The sequence below is a fragment of the Ambystoma mexicanum genome, chromosome 7p (genome assembly GCF_040938575.1).
Source record: "Ambystoma mexicanum isolate Mex_15411 chromosome 7p, UKY_AmexF1_1, whole genome shotgun sequence".
In the NCBI taxonomy this organism is placed as follows: Eukaryota; Metazoa; Chordata; class Amphibia; order Caudata; family Ambystomatidae; genus Ambystoma; species Ambystoma mexicanum.
In genome coordinates this window covers 387562169-387574380 of record NC_090939.1, presented here as the reverse complement: position 1 = coordinate 387574380, position 12212 = coordinate 387562169, and the positions used below count along the sequence as shown (strand labels likewise).

Genomic DNA, 12212 nt, shown 5'->3' with positions numbered 1-12212 from the left:
TTCCTTGGCAAATTCGGAGTATGACAGAATGAAATAGACATAACACTTTTGTCTCCTATGATTTTTTCATAATTATACGCTCTCTATTATCTATTACTCATTTATTCACCCTTGGATAATGTAAATTAAAAGTATCACCAGCTCTGTTAGATTACACTCGTGAAAAGTATGTATCTTACTATAGTAGTATTATTGATACTCACTAGTTTTGGGTATATTTATATCTCCACGCATGTAAATATGCCTATTGAATCCTAAAACATGGTACACAGGAGGGACAATAGCAAAACAAGACGGCAAACGTTTGGTTGCCATAGCAGAATGTCCGAACAATAAATCTAATGGCGCCGGCATCTTGCGTTATCTGAAGAGAGCCGACACGTAATACACAGCAGTTTGAATGAACTAGGTAAGCACGATAGCATTGATCCTGCAATCTAACTAATACACTGAGATTATATTTCAAAACATTTTACTTGTCTCTAGCAAGAATATGTGAAAACTTTGGGACCGAATGGCTTACATCGGAATAATGTGCGAGCGCTGCAAAAAGTACACGTGCCCAGAGCACATGCGAGTTAGACCAGATACAATAAAAAAGCATACCCGGGCACAATGTATGCAGATACTAACAGATGAGTGCCCAATAACTAATCCTTAGAGAGCAAAGTGTGAATTTAGAACCATAACGTTATGATATAACATTAGTCATTTTAACAACGAATGATAGCAAAAACATGTAGTTCTCAGCACGGAAAACCCAGGTTATCTATAACCTCTACAGTTATATGCAGAATGATCTATCTATAAACCATCTATAAACCATTTGCAAATCGTATAGAGACATGAATGATCGATATTTAACATTCTATTGCAGGGATTTAACTCTTTATCTCTTCAAAGTGAATCGAATCACTAAAAGACCAATGGTAAGCATTTATCTGACTCACTAATGTTAACTTTATTCAATTGTATATCTGAGCCGTCCTCACCCAGCCAATGTTATTTTTAACTCAAATCATTAAAAAGAGAGCAAAAGGACTAGACTGACTCTAATATAGAGTAAACACATCATATGTTTAATGGAATATCTCTAATTTGTGACCAATAGGAACAGAGAATAACCACTAATGAAACAATTCAAGGCATAAATATGCTATGCTTTACTACAATTGCACACGACAATGCAAATACTAACAGTGTTCTACTTTATTTCTCTTTTTTCTCCTTTGTGTTTTTCTGTCTGAACGTTGTTTTCAATTTATTTTGAAATGTGTTCCCTTTTGTCACTATAAACCCTACTCGAACCATCCCTCCGCCAATTTATATATATATTTGTTGCACAATGTATTCAAATTGTATCAACGCACATAAATATGTAATCACTATTGTACATGTGTTATGTTTTACGGACAATGCTTTAAATAACCAAAGGACTTAATGAAAGTGCCCTGATTTGATAAAGGCCATAGCCCGAAACACGTGTCATCACAAATGGCACTACACTATGAAAATAAACAGTGACAAAGTATAAATAATTTGCTGCTTGTCTTTAATGAAGGATTGTAACATTTACTAGTTTAGGCTTTTTTTAGCTTTTTTACTGCCATACTTCAGCAAGACGCGACAACCGGATTATTCACAACACTGTGACTGTTAGGTCGCCAAGCGATAACAGTAAAGTATTAAAACGCTCTCTTGCCTCTTTTCATACATCATCAAAGATTCTCTCCTGAGACAAACGTGCTTTCCCACTTTCAGTATCAAGAAAAGATGTCCTCTTTTCATCCAATTTATATTGTTCAATGTTTAACAAATTGCGTGCCTGCCAATATGCCTCGTGCTCCCTTCATCCCAGCATGGACTCACCTGTGCTTCATGTTAACTCCTGCTTAGTCTGTGGTCCACTGATGACAGCTGCCGGATTCTCTCCCCTTCACGCTGTTCGGTCTTCAACTTCCACATCTCTTGTGTTGCTGAGTGGGCTTCTCCTTTCCCTGTGGCTTCCCGATAAGTTTCTCTGTGCGGTCTTTCACTGGTGAATGCCCAGGAGCACTTTTATCACTTCTGGTGTTACAACCTGAAAGCTTCTCCACATCTTCCTTTTTGGCTAACCACATGTGCCAGTTGGCACCAACATTCCTCTATGCATTCTCCAGTCTCTCGAGAAGCTGCAGCCCGCTCCTACCAGCAGTCTGCCATTTCTTCTTGTGATCTTGTTTTAAATGTCCCAGGCACAGGTGTATGCTCACAACAACTAGAGCATTGCCTGTGCTCAGGACTTCCTCTGATCGGCATTTTTCCATTCTAATTCTTCGTTGCAGTGCTAAGGGGTTTCTGGGAATGGTAGTTTTGTTTTACTTGCATGAAAATATTGCAGGAATAGATTCAACACACTCTAAATTTAAGTAAAGATTTGACAACTGTTCTGGAGATGTGGGGAAAAAGTGAAGGAACCACAATACGCAATTAAGATGTTGGTTATGGGGTATGTATGCTGTTTGGGAAAGGGGGATACCATGTCTTATCTGTGGACACCATCACTCTCTCCCACAGGTTGTCTCCCCCCATGTGATCCTTCCTCATATACCTCATATAGCCACCACCAAGGTCAGGGTCAGGTAGTGGCTGCCTTCCCATGGCCAAATGGAGGAAGGTACCTGCCGAAAGGGGAGTAATGATGCCATCAGATTCATTACAACACCCATTCTCTTTCAAGGTATTAATAAACTGCACATAACAAGTTACGATCTCTGACCACCGAAGCTACCTATTGCACAGAATTACAGGACACTGACCCTATGCTACATTAGCATTTTGTAGTAGATATCTGCACCACACAGTTGTAACAAAGTTCTGACACTCAGAGAAAGGCTTTTTGTATAAAGACCCTCAGATCTGTCGAGGGGCTTGAAAACGGATACGGAAATTAAAACATTACTCACCTTATCCTCTCACTATGGCTTCTCCTTGTCCACCTTGAGATACGCAACAGACCTTTCATTGTATTCCATCAGACTATCATTCTATCTTCTTTTATTCTCTGTATCTGATCACCCCTCTTCTTCCTCTCTTTGACCTAACTTACTGTGACCTCAAACTACCATGTGTACTTTTTGAGGTTTGCTTCCTCAATATGCCTTTCCTATGCCCCCGCTCTTAAGATTGCAAACTTTTCTCTCCAATTGCTCAATTTGCAATCACTATGGGTCGCTCTAAAAATGGTCCTTTACCCATCTACTTCCCCCACCCAGCTGTGCAAATCATCCTCAATACGAGGCCAATGCTAGCCACACAACTCCTTGGAGAGATTGCACACCAAGCCCCATACAGGCTTACAGTTAGCACTTTGCCCTCATCTTTGGACCAGTGGAACTCTCCAGCGTTGTATATAGTTCTGTATTTGCATCCAGTTATTGACAAACTTAATAAAGGTATATTTTAGGGCACTGATATTTCTTAAAAAGCACAGCTCATAAAATTAACAGTTTAGTTCAAAACCACATGAGTGGAAATATACCTGCTGCGAGTTAATTCACTTAATCCAAATTACCATTATTTCAACATTAATGGGTATATTCTGAATTATAAAATGGAGGATACAGTTCTTTATATTTCTCATACTTTAGCAAAAGAAATCTTAGAAACGCTAAGAATAAATCTATTTATAAATGACTGGTGGGATATATTGAAAGTAACAAATGCTAGAGAATAAATAGAAATGTCTAAATGATCGACCCCTTGTTATCTACAGAAATGTCCTAATGCATACTGGAGGACTCAATTCCTTTATTGTAGATTTACTCAAATCCCTACAGGAGAGATGTTTTTTAATGTTTCAATCAGGATAATAAACCACTGTTCGTTTTGTAAGTAATTAGATCCTACCCAGTCTTTGGATCATTGATTATCCAGTGATAACAAAGTTTCATTAACAATTGCAGTATTAAAATTTCTGATTCAAATTAATTTGATTTCTATTAGATGGTAATAATACTAATGATGCTTCTTTTGTAATGCTTCTTTTTTAATAATACTTTGAAAGGATATTAAGATCTTACTAAGTATGTATTACGCACTTTATTGTACTTTATTTGAAGCATAACCAAATGCTCTTTCAATATTGGGTCCTGTAATTACCTGGTCTAAATCTTATCTGACTTATCACACCTAGTCAGTCTCATGGGCTGGGAATGTATCTCCTTCCTTACCTCTTTCCCACTGGGTCTCCTGTGGCTCTGTATTTGTTCCCCTCCTCTTCTCACACTATACTCAACCTCTTGTGGCTATTATCTCTTCTTTTGGTCTTCCCCACCACTTCTATACCAAAGATATTTTACTCTTTCTATCTTTCTCTTCCTTATCCTCTCAGATCCATGCCACTGTCTCAACCTGTTTATTGGCCATTCAATCTTGGATGGCCGAACACTACCTGATACTCCTCCAAAACGGAGGTTTTATTTTTTCAAGCCTTTACCATTCCTCCTCCTTTTCCCCCAGTTTCCCCCAGCAAGTCCAGAAGAGGGTCTCGGGGACGGTATATGATGTGGAGCGTTGTTGTATTGTTTGGTGTGAAGGATATTTTGACTGATAGGGCATCAAAGTTTTCTGCAGTAGCAGACTTTATTAGTCTGGAGTCGAGTGAGCCTTTGACTATGAGGGCGACACCACCTCCCTTATTGGGGGTTCTGTCATGCTTTATTATGGTATATCCTGGGGGGAGGGCTTGGCAAATGGCTGGTCCAGAATCTTTGTGCAACCAAGTTTCTGTGATAGCGAGAATGTCAAGATCCAGATCTGTAATCAAGTCATGAATCTCAGTGGCATGGGCTGGAATGGACCATGCATTGTTTAGAGCACGTTGGATTAGTCTGGTGTTATGTTTGCTGTTATTTCTGATTTTAGGGGCTTTTTGGGGCCTCGTGTCCTTTAGGATGATATGCAAGATGATAGGACTGGTAGTGGTTGAGGGTAAGTGCAAATGGTGAGTTTGCCCTCCTAAGTATTTTTTCAGTGCGGAGGCGAAATGTCTTGAAAGGGTACCTAACCTTGGATTCCTTACGGAGGGGGGCATAGTCCAGGAAGGGAACTGGGTACCTAAGGGTGCACCTTGTATGCGAGGTGGAGAATGAATTGAATGCAGGACAGTGACGGGTGCTGCATGGGCTGTCCTGTGGGGATATGTCAGTGTGACGTTTCGAAGTTCAGGAAGGAAATTTGCTGGTGTGACTGAGTCGGAGCAGGCCAATATAGGCGCCATGCTGGTGGGCAGTGTAGCCATGTTGTGGGTTTGAGGCAGTGCCTGCTAAGGGGGTGACATCTACTGCGGGGCAGATATGAGTAGCTGGTGCAGAAAGGAACAATAGGGTAGTATGCTGAAGGTATATGCTGGGCGCGCGATTATAGGCTGCTTCAGTGTATTATGGAAATGGAGCAGTTGGTGATTATGCATATTGGAGGTCTATACATGTAGCAAATAAACAATGCAGGGTAATGGGCGTAGTAACCCTCGTACTTACACGGTAGGATCTCCTAGTTTACAAGGGAAGCTAGCAGTTGCATTGCATTGAACAATCAGCGAGTGATACATAGTATATGATGCTAGTTTTGCACGTTATACTAACACAGAAGGAGCACAGGCTTGGGCGGTAGCAGTAAGTAAAATGGAACACAAGTAATGATCAGCATGGTAATGTAGTTAATATCTATATGCCAGTGCTTAAAACAAGTAGTTGCTGCATATGTGACGATAGAAGCCCTTGCTCCTACAATATGAATTTAGCCTAGTATCGGCACTGAATACCTAGAATGGTACCTTTGTATTAAGCGAGAGTAAAGTTCTGGATGCCATCCATGAGAAGGCCATTCAGTCCTGGTCTTGCTTGTTATTCTGGAACGTGTACTTTTCCAAAAATTTCAAATGGGAAAGAAACAACTACCTTACCCAGAAGCCAGGAAAAAAACAGGACTGGGTGGTCTCATGTATGGCCACTGGAAACTTGAGAGCTCTGAATGTTGGCTCCTTGATTCAATGTGGAATATAAACCTGTAAGCACACAGTTACAACAGATGTTTGCATTTCGTTTCCTTTAAAAATCACTTTACAATGTTCATGCATCAGTCAGACACATATTTATAAAACACAATGGGCCTCATTACGATCTCGGCGGCAGCCATGCCGCTATTGGTGGCATGGCTGCCGCCGAAATCGCGTCCGGGTCCGGGTTCCCAGAATGAGGAATTACCGGGCCATTCCGAGTTCGGAGGGCCCGGTAATTCCTCCTTCTAGGAACCCGTGCCCGTACCTTCCACATTCCCATTTCAGCCCCCATAGGGCTCAATGGCCCGTTGTTTGCTCCCTCCTCCCCTCTCGGGACCCGCTCTTTTTAAGAAATCGAAGGGAGAAGCGCAGGAGGGCACAGCTCCTGGGAGGGGCAGGTGACTTCAAAGACTGAGAATATGAGATGCTAACCTATCACAATAAGAAAGAGGGTAACCTATTGGACAAGAGGGAGAATCAGGAACCCCTTGAAAGCTGGGTACTGCAGAGAGAGCTCACTGAGTACACGTGTCTGCTGATGAGATCAGGCGGTAGCCAGAGGTTAAACTCTTAGTTTATTGAATAGGCCATCTCTAAAGCTTTAAAAATGGTGACATCTTCTTCTAGGAATTAACACTCAAAAAACCATACTCTCCTGGTTGCTCTCTGAACTCTCTTCTCAAACAGGTTGGGGATTTCCAATTTCCAAAATGTTCTTTTTATGAAACCTGTCGAAACGATAGAGTTTCCACTCCCTATATATAGCGGGCATAACAGGGAAAACCAGTACTGTTATGTTCTGCCAGGAAAGGCAGCTTGAAGCGTGTGCATTCCCAAGTGCTCATGTATTATTATGAATCAAGGCGACAGCTGCCAGCAAAGGCACCCTGCAACGTATGCATCGTAAATCTCGTATTTGATATCATAAATTAAATAAATATGTTGCTGCCAACATGAGAGGCCTTGCAATTAAAGGTGGGCGTACAACTGAAAGCTCCCTAGATATTGAGATAGAGATCACACGTTAGTGTTTGGCAAAGCAGTTTCTGAGGTTTCTTCATTAATGGTTTGTATTGGAGTGTAGCAGGTTTTGGGTTGTGATTTTGTTTTTTAACGAGGAACTAATTTAATTCAGTTTCTTTTCAAAACGTGTGCAGTACCGCCCTCCACCGTTTTCCCAGAGGTGCCTTGCAGAGAGTCATGAATCGATGGGATTTCCGATTTCGGGCCACTTTTCTCTTTGTGGTCCACTTTTGTTTTGTTGCTCTGACTTATTTGTTGTCCCAGTCCAACCATGCTCAGAGTACCTGCAAATGTTTGCGGATACCTCATACATGTGGTGGCTCTTGTGACGAAGTGACTTTGCAGCAAAAGTAGGCTGAGGTTGGTATGCCAGCTGGTGGGCTTCCAGGGGTTGGGTTAAGACCTAGAGGCAGGAAGAACAGGGAAGAAGCCAAAAGGAGAGAAACCTGACAGACTGCAGAGTGCTATATCACAGAAAATAGTGGAGACCAGAAAGAAAGAAAGAAGGAAAGAATGAAGGAAAGAAGGAAACAAAGAAAGAAAACCTGCTGAGGGCTATATCTCAGGCAATGCTAGAGACAAGTACAAGAGGAAAGAAAATTGCAGCTCACATGCTGAGGACTATAACACAGACACTGACAGAGACCAGACCCAGAAAGGAAGAGGAACTTGGAAGCATGATAAGGGCTCCATCTCAGACATTGGTGTGAGACCAGGATTAGAAGAAGCCTGCTGAAGGCTAGGTATCAGAGCCTGGCAGAAACCAGAGAACAAGAAACTGTTAAGGGCTGAGATATTTGATCCTGGATGGGGACCTGTGGCTTATGGGTAAGAATATCACAACCTTACAGAAACCCTAACCAAACAAGAAGTAATTCCTGTTGGGGTTACAAATGTTGGCTTATGGCCCAGAAGGGCATCCTTTGGCTAGAGGTGAGGAACTGTATAAGTTTATGCCAACAGTACCCTAAGCAAGAGGGGGAAATACCTGCTGGTTGGAATGTGTCTAATGGAATCGCTTTTGGCCAAAGAGAGCAAGCCACAGTTGGATGGTAGCAATATCTATGTTGTGCCAGTTTTATAAGCGAGGGCACAGACAATGCTCTGCTGGTAGGAGTTCAGGAGTTCTTCAAAAAGTGAATTGGATGCTATAATCAGTGGTGGCTGGTGAAAGTTTGAACTGGAGGGGTTTCATTGCATGTGTCTAATATCCGGGGACGACAGGGCAGAGCAAAGGAGTCTGAACCAAGCAAGAGAGGGTCAAAGGGCTCTCCTCCTGGGAAATATTTAGAAATAATGGGTTAAAATGGTAAATTTTAGAAAAATGTCTGTGAAAAATTGGGTGAAAAAACACAGTTTCAAATCTTTTTTTTATTTTTTATGGTAGCACATGAAAAGAACTGAGACATGCAAATTACCAACAGTACACAGAACTATTTCCCAAAACATTTTCTTTATGCCTTTCATTATGCCTTTGACCACAACATATGTCAATGTATAACACTACACGCGGGACAGGCAGCTCTGCAGACGCTCAGAGCTTCCAGGGATTGGGGGGTTGGGGCTGGGTCAGGGCCTGCCTTCTCACCCTCGCTTAGCGGGGCTTCCCAGAACTGACCCAACCCCTGCCCTCTTGCATGCAACTCATACTTAGCTGGCAGGGGAGAATCTGATCTCAAGGGCAGATCTCCAAGGGTGAGGCTTACCCATTGCACATCGGATTTGCTGACCTCGGCTATGTCCCCAAATGCGGGATACACGACTGCATTATTTCTGGTAGTGGGGGACTGCGTTCGCGCTCTCCCCCTGATTTATTGGTGAAAGAAAAGGTAAAGTGTGCACTAGGCCTGCTAGGTTGCATACTTTTAGATTGTGCTCACATTGCGTTTCTTCAATTAGGTTCACCTTTGGTTGATCGCTTTTCCACATTTTATCTGTTGAATTGAATTATGCTTCTTTCATCACCACAGAAATAATGTGTATTACAGAGATAAGCTGCCATATGTATTGGGCACACTGCACATGCTCAGGCAGCATCAATCATGCTATGTACAGGACAATGCTGGCCTAAATTGGGAACAGCCAGCATAGACATGTTGCTACAGAGGCATATTTTGGGTACAACCAGCACGTCAATGTGTTACATCAGTGACAATGCTGTCTTACACTGTGGACACATTGATCATTAAAATGTGTTGTGTTGTAAAATGTTCTTTTCTGCTGTTGGTGACATGGAATTTTCATGTTCCCCTTTAGAACTGATTGTAAACTTATGGCTTTTTGGTCACCTTTTCTGCTGTAAAATGCACCATTTCAACCCCATATTTGAAAAATATTCTTGGGGGGGAGACCCCCCCAAACCCTCCCTAGAACCTTGTAGCTCCCTCGCTACGCTCGGTCGCCCCCACTATTTCAGAAAAATATTAACACATATTACACTGAAAGAAATCACAAGCAACTAACCTTTGATCACTGCCCATGACACCAAAAGCTATCCTTGGAACTGCATGGCTATCACTGCCTGTGATGCTATTGTGTCAAATGTCACACAATATCGCTTTTTAATATACTGCGTTGGGTGAGGTTGTTGACTTTTGGCTTGCCGGCCCACTGGGTGACAAAAAGTGAATGCTTCGTGTTATGATGACTTATGAGATGTAAGTGGAGAAAGCCCTCCATAGTGTTTCTTTCCTGTGTGCTGCATCCCTGTATGATGTCATGGAATGTTGATGACAGCGTTCCTTGGTGATGTGTTCTAATGTTTGTCAGTTGGAGAAGGAGCTGAAGGAGAAGAGCCTCTTAATGTAATGTTGGGGGTCTTCTTCCATTGTTATATCCTAAATAAAACCTTAATATCACTTACCTGTCTGTGCCAGCCTCTTCATAACACTTCGGCCCCACATTCAAAAAGGTTGCACAAGCCTGGTATAAATCATTGTCATGCTGACTGTGCCTATACATGTCCATGCATGCTGCACCAATATAAGCCAGTATTACAATATAAAGACTCCCAGCATTAAACAATACCATGCCACAGAAAGAAAGTATATGCAGAGTGGCTACACCAAGAAAGGCCAGTGTGTTAGAAAATATTTCTCTAGAAGCAACTTTTCCTCCATAGTCCATGGACCCCCAAACTTTTTGCATTTGTTTCTTTATCCCAACCTGTCTTTTTACAGTGGAGCACAGCCTTCAGCTGCACTCCACTGGGCATTCGCTCATTGTTATGGGGAAACTGGCATGTACTGCAGGCTGTCAGTACTGAGAAACTTTGTTTCTCTTAGTCTCTTGGCTTTGTTGATACTTGTTGGTAACTTTTTATCATTGTGCAAAGTACCTTACAGTACAGCGTAATGGGGTCATTGTGTTTTATGGCCCTAGACACCCTCTAAGTAATCACAGGAAATTGTACAATGTGCCTTGGAACAGACTGGTGGCAGCAGTAGCTTTTTCTTGTATTTGGGTAATTTGTTGATGAGCCAAACCTTGTTTACCACATTTGGCTCTTAACTGTGGCTAGTGTCAAACAAGGCCATGCCACAAGGTCATTTGTCGGTTCCTTTGGCCATTTGTCCCTTGGCCTTCCCCCTGCCCTTCCAGGTGTGGGATTTCCTTATTTGGGCATGCAGTTGCCGATGAAGACTGCTTATTTTGCTGGTCCCTGCAGGTCTCTTGTGTGGGTACCCAGTAAGTGGGCTTGGACTGTCTGGTCCCAAACCACACTACTGGTGTCAGAGTGCCTGGTGTGGACGGGAGTATGACAACCCCAGTGGTCTCTGATTGGACTACTGCTGGTGTGCATGCATGAAGCAGCTCTTCCCATTGGGGGCCGGGTGTGAGCACTCGCCAAACTGTGGACATGAGGAGGGGTCCAGCATTCATTCCAGCAGATCAGAAACAGGTCAGAACCGATATGCAGACAGAACCAAGTATCCTGAAAAGCCGTGCAGAACAAAGGACGATACTGAGACACACTTAAGAGGTCTACCAACCGAATCCCACTGTTGTGCCAATCAAGCCCTGCTTTGCACTTGATCTTAAAAGACCTGTGAATGTGCTTTGAACCCTTAGAGTGGTAGGACCATTGACTCTCAACGTCTCCTGGTTACCCTGCAAGTTAGCCTGTGCGGAAGTGTCCTTGGGCCATCCATTTGGCTGTACAACTTAATCCCGGGATGCCGTGCAGGAGCATCACCATTTTGAGTTTCGACATGAGGGGAATCCCAGCTAATTATGATTTGTATCTATATTATTTTATTTTAAAAAAACACACACAATCACATTGTTATTAATAAGATCAAACAATATGTGGTAACCCAAAAAGGGACAATCATATGTCAAGAAACACAGGGCAAAAGTGAAAAACAAATGAACTCTAATACTAACAGGAAAAACAAACTATGGTGCTCTTAAATCAACACAACTTAATTGTGAGATAGTCATCCCAGCACCTTCAGTCCTCAAGATAAGAAGCTGCTTCATAAAACGAGAGTTGAGTTCCCCTTCCTCACTGTGCGACAGTGACAGTCGCTGACGGCAGTTTTCACATGTGCCTTCCTGTGCACTGAGACCTGCTGCATCAGTGTTTTCTTTGTTCTACATACAAAATCAAGAGTTACAGCTCCTCTCCCAAACCTGACCTGCATCCACACCCACAGCACCTGTGCCTCTGGAAGCCGAATTGAGGGTGGGAAATTGAACATCTGACAACCTCCCCCCCAGACCTGCCAAGTCTAGACCAAATCCAAGCTAAGGGCGGTGAGTAGTGATGTGACTTACCAGTAGCCCTTTGTTCAACCAAATGCATTTACGCATTGAAGGTTAATTTTGGCCTTCTCTTTGGCTTGGGTAGTATCTGCTCCCTAAAGCCCTCCAAAAGTCAGGAACAGCTTTGTTCATTGTAATAGATCCTCGCCTGACTCTTGGACCCATTTCACCCCATCCAAATTATTCCCCTAACTTTTTCCTGTTCCCTAAAAAGTACTTTGTGAACTTTATGCACGACCGGGTGCTTAAAGCGTGCAATGAACATTGAGAACAAGGCTCCATTCATCTTAGGGCTGGACATATAAAGTTAGTGTTGCCATCTCTGAAGAATGTTTGTGCTATAAAAGCTATTCATCCTTTTCCTTTAAGTATTGGTGGAGTT

The 12212-nt window shown here is 42.5% G+C and overlaps 1 non-coding gene across 1 annotated transcript; it reads left to right on the top strand.

Annotated features, from left to right (window-relative positions):
- The first annotated feature begins 8709 nt into the window (after nucleotides 1–8709).
- LOC138526621 (U1 spliceosomal RNA) lies at nucleotides 8710–8871 on the top strand. The gene has a single exon (XR_011283665.1). It is a non-coding gene; the product is annotated as a U1 spliceosomal RNA (small nuclear RNA).
- Nucleotides 8872–12212: the final 3341 nt, after the last annotated feature.